General features: G+C 49.7%; 1 protein-coding gene across 2 annotated transcripts in view; it reads right to left on the reverse strand.

The window, feature by feature from the left end:
- LIG1 (DNA ligase 1) overlaps positions 1 to 5195 on the reverse strand; it is a 42001-nt gene that overhangs the window by 36527 nt on the left and 279 nt on the right. The window lies entirely within an intron of this gene.

The raw sequence follows: 5195 nt of genomic DNA on the forward strand, positions 1-5195 counted from the left end.
AAGGAGACTGGAAAAAATGAAGGAAGGAACGAACGAACAAACGAATTAACGAACTCGACTAAAACCCAATTTCTTGATTCAAAGCTCAGGGCTCAGGGCCCTGGCGTTACATACCATTTATATGCTGATTTATATCTCAAACAGCCTATTTATTCTCCAACCACCACCCCTAAATTGCCAGCCAACTTCCTTTAGGAACCCAACTCCATAAGTTTCTCAGTCCTTCCCTAAGTCTACAAACCAGTCAATCCTCCTCTTCACTTTCCTTCCGCATCACGTCCCCCCTTCCTGCCTTGACTCGGGTGGATTCCGGTGCACCATTACCGTCTTTCGTCGCTCTCTTGCTCTTAACTCCCGCCCTCCGTCTCACCGTGCAAAACCCCAAAGCTGCTGATTCCAGCCAACTTTCCACCTACCCTGTGCCTGCGCCCGCAGAACGGACCTGGACTGGTCCCCAGGGGTCCTTCGGACTGCGGTCCAATTCTCTCCATTCCCCCATTCCCCCAATTCTCTCCATTCCCCCAGACCCTTCAACCCTCCTGCTCTCCCAGACCGTACTTCACACTAGCTTCTCCAGCCGCCGGCACCGCCTCCACTCTCCTCCTCGTCGGAGGAAATGGCAGCAATCGGGAGAAAGACAAGTTCCCACCACCTTATCTGCCTCCGCAACTGCGCCTGCGCGCAGGCGCTCCGACTCCCAGCTGTCGGTACTGAGACCACCCAGCTGTGCCCTCACTGAAGGCCAGACCCTCGACCTGCGCACCAGATCTTATGCCCTCTCACCTCCTCAAACCCCATGCTCCAGCACGCCTCTCCCTTCTCTCCTGCATCATCGACTTTTCTCTACTAGACCATCCCTATCGGTTTACAATTCTGCTGTGACTCCTCCTACCTAAACAAACAAAAATCCCTCTCTTGACCCCACGTGCTCCTAGCAGCTATCGCCCCATTTCTCTGCTCCCCTTTTCAGAGAAGTCATAGAAAGAACTGTCCCAAGGCACCACCTCCAGTGTCTCTCCTCCCATCCCCGCTTGAACCTTTAAGTTTTCCCACATCACTCAGCTGGACCTTGCTCATCAAGGGGACCGAGGACCTCTGGGCTGCTAAATCCAAAAGTCATTTCTTGTTCCTCATCTTGGCCCATAAGCAGCATTAGAAACATCTGACTCCTTGCTCCACTGAAATTCTTCCTTCAAACCACACCCTCACCTCAGTGTCTACTATTTCCTGGATTCCTGTGAGGGGTCTTCCTTAGCCACTGCGGGGAGAAGAGTAAGTGCCCCCAAAGATGTCCCCGCGCTAATCCTGGACCTGTGGATATGTTAACCTTACGTGGCAAGAGACTGCAGATGTGATTAAGCGTTCTGAGGTGGGGAGAGTACTGTGGATTATACAGGTGGGCCCAGTGTTATCACTTACAAATGGGGCTTCCCTGGTGGTGCAGTGGTTGAGGGTCCGCCTGCCAATGCAGGGGACACGGGTTCGTGCCCCGGTCCGGGAAGATCCCACATGCCGCGGAGTGGCTGGGCCCGTGAGCCATGGCCACTGAGCCTGCGCGCCTGGAGCCTGTGCTCCGCAACGGGAGAGGCCGCAGCAGTGAGACGGCCGCGTACCGCAAAAAAAAAAAAAAAAGATGACAAGTGATCCTTGTAAGTGGAAGGAGGGGCTTAGAGTCAGAGATTGGAGATGCTGCCTTGCTGGCTTTGAAGATGGAGGAAGGGGCCACGAGTCAAGGAATGCAGGTGGCCTCTAAAAGCTGGAAAAAGCAAGGAAATGATTTTCCCTAAAGCCCCCAGAAGGTATGTGGCCCTGCCAACACCTCGATTTTAGGGAAAACAATTTTAGACTTCTGGCCTCGGAAACTGTAGGAGAATTAAAATGTGTGCTGTTTTAAGCCACTCAGTTCCTGGTAATATGTTACAGCAGCAACAGAAAATGTAGCAACTCACTTTCTAACGGTTGCAGTGCCCAAGGCCCTATCCCTCCTCTCTGTCCTATTTACACCCACTCCGTTGGAGACCTTAACCAGTTTGATGGCTTAAACATACTCTGGGATGATGACGACCCCAAAATGTCTACCTCTAGCTGTGACTTCCCCTCTAAACTCAAGGACTCATATTTCTAGTTTTCTGTGCTGCTATCTCCATCTGGATTTCTAACCAACATCTCAGACTCAATGGGACCAAATCCAAACTCTTAGAAAAGACACACACACACGCACACACACTTCTACCCCTCCTCCAACCAATGTTCTCCGTCTCAGCACTGGTAGCTTTTTTCACCCAGCTGCACAGGTCGAAAACCTTGGTGTCCACTACATACCTATTATTTAATTATCAAACAAGTGACAATACCGAGGGCTGGGGAAGATGCGGAGCGACTGGAACTCTCATATATTTCTGGTGGGAAGGCAAAACGGTCCAGTCACTTTTGGAAAAGTTTGGCAGTTTCTCAAACCGTTAAGCATACATTTACCATATTGACCCGGCAATCCCACTTCTGGGTATCTACCCAGTGAAATCCTACGTTCACACAAAAACCTGTAACCTAATGTTTACAGTAACAGTCTGTTTATAATCGCCAAAAACTGTAAAAAAAAACCCAAATGTCCTTCAGTGGGAGAATGGATGAACAAATTGTGGTACATCATACAATGCGTTTAATTGCTGGCTAGTGTTCCATTGTAGAATATTCTAAACTTTGTTTATGCTTACTCGGCAATAAAAAGGAGTGATCTACTGATACACTACAGGAATGGAGAGGAATCAGTGGTTGCCAGACGGAGGGCTTAAAGGGAGCCCCAGAATCATTTTTAGGGGTGATGGAACGGTTCTGTACCTTGATTGTGGTGGTGGTGACATAACTCTAAATGTTTCAAAATTAACAGAACTATACACCGAAAAGAGTAAATTTTACTATATGTAATTTTTTTTATTATTATAAAAAAAATCAGTGGAGTTACCAATGATTCAGGTCCGGCTACCGCCACCCCTGGCCTGTTGTACTGTCCCCTCCCTCTTTTTCTTCACAGCACATAGCACAACCTGACCTTATAAATTAGAATTTGTCTCACCCTCTAGAGCAGTGCTTCAAACAGGACCTTCTGCCTGACAGAAATTGTTCTCTATCCGCATTGTCCAGAAAGGGAGCTCTAGCCATATGTGGCTTCGGAGCATTTGAAAGGCAGCTAGTGCGACTGAGGCACTGAGTTTTTCATTTGTTTCTAATTAACTTGAATTTCAATAGCTACTGCTATGTATAAAATAGATAATCAACAAGGACCTACTGTATAGCACAGGGAACTCTACTCACTATTCTGTAATAATCTATATGGGAAAAGACTCTGAAAAAGAATGGATATATGTATAACTGAATCAATTTGCTGTACACCTGCAACAAACACAATATTATAAATCAGCTATACCCCAGTATAAAATAAAAATTAAATTAAAAAATAATAAAAGTAATACCTACTCATAAAAAAAATTCAATAGCTACACGTGGCTAATGGCTACTGTTTTAAGCAGTGCAGGGCTCAAATGTAAGTTCCATAAAGATAGGGATTTTGTCTATTTGTTCAACGATATGGCCACGGGACCTAAAACAGTGCTGGCACTGAATGCACTGGCCCACACACACTCCTTTGATTACTAAAAACTGGGATAACAAAAACATTACTGAAGAATTTACAGTTTATAAGCAAGATCTTTCAAACCTGGAGACCATGGTAACAAGGGGGATGTAAAAGGGTGTTTAGGGGTGAACAGTCTGAGGATGACAGGCCTCAAGGCTCAAGTCTGCATTTCTTCTATTTAGTAAAAGCTCACATTTCCTGACCTGTCCCCTATCCTCACCCGACCCCTGTGAAATATTTTCCACCTTTCCCGTAAATATGCTACTCTCCCTCCTGCTCTGAGGTTTAAAACAGCTCAGCATTCCCCCAAAAGACAACTCAGGAAGCTGAGACAGGAGAGGGAAACTGCCTTGTCCAGGGCCACACAGCTGGTCAATGACGGATACTATAAACGAGGGGTGCCAGTTCTGAGAACCCCCAGGGATTCACGTTTAAAATATACCCACCGCACTCCCAGACCTACTGAATCAGAATCCTGGGAATGGAGGGGGAAAATCTGCAGGCCTACCGAGCTCCCAAAGAATCCTAAGATAAGATGAAATTAAGGAGGTCTTACTTAACACGTCCTTCTTGCCTTTTCCTCGTGCCTTCTTCTCAGGCTGCCTAATAAGTCAGAGATTCAAACGGGCTGAAAAGGGGATGGCGGCCAAGGAGTGATGGCCTTAATCCCATTTTCTGCTGGCTCCCCTCACTGATTCTCCTCAGCTTTCAGATGCCAGTTCTCCTTTCCAAACGCCCCCTCTTCCTCCCAAATACCCTCCCCCTTACCCTTGAAGCTACCCCCTCACTTAAGGGCCTCAAGATCCTTCTCTCTTCCCTCCCCAAGCTCTTCTGGCCCTCCCTCCACCATCTCAGGTAACAATTAGCCCAGACCTTTCAGCTAACCTCCACTATGGCCCCACCCCCTCCCAGGCCTTGGCCTCCTCCTCGCTGTCCAGCCGCCCCTTCACTGCTCTTCCCTTGGCCCTGCCCCCTCATCAGGCATACACAAGGCCAGAGCTCCCCCCGTCCAGAAGGTTCGAGACCTTTCATAAGGCCTTTGCCTAAGCCTAGCTCTTACCACTGATTTCCTCTGGCCTCACCTCCATCTACCTGGGCTCACCCCTTAAAGCTGACCCCTCTCCTTCAACCTTTCCCCCGGCCCCGCCCACTGTTAAACTTTTCCCTAGCCCCACCCCCTTCCAGGTGGGCCCACCTCCCCCGACCCGTCCAACTTCCGGATGGCCTCGCCCACCGACAGCCTTTTCCCCGCCCCTCACCCCTGTACAACCACGCCCCTTCCAGGTAGTCCCGCCCCTCCAGGCCTCTCTTCAGACCCTGTCCCGTACAAGGGTTTCGGCCCTCGTCTACCTTCTACCCGGCCCTGAACCTCCAGCGGACGCAGCCCCGCCCCCTCCAGCGGCCTGCTGCCCGCGCTCTCCCCTGCGCAGCGCGCTCCCCACTGCCTCAGCGACCCCTACGTGCACTCTCTGCAGCCGACCAGGCGAAGGCACAAGCCCCGAGTTTACGACACGCACGCCGTTCCCCAACCCTAAAGGCCCTCACGGCCGGCGCCACTTGC

This window comes from Orcinus orca, chromosome 20 (genome assembly GCF_937001465.1).
Source record: "Orcinus orca chromosome 20, mOrcOrc1.1, whole genome shotgun sequence".
NCBI lineage: Eukaryota > Metazoa > Chordata > Mammalia > Artiodactyla > Delphinidae > Orcinus > Orcinus orca.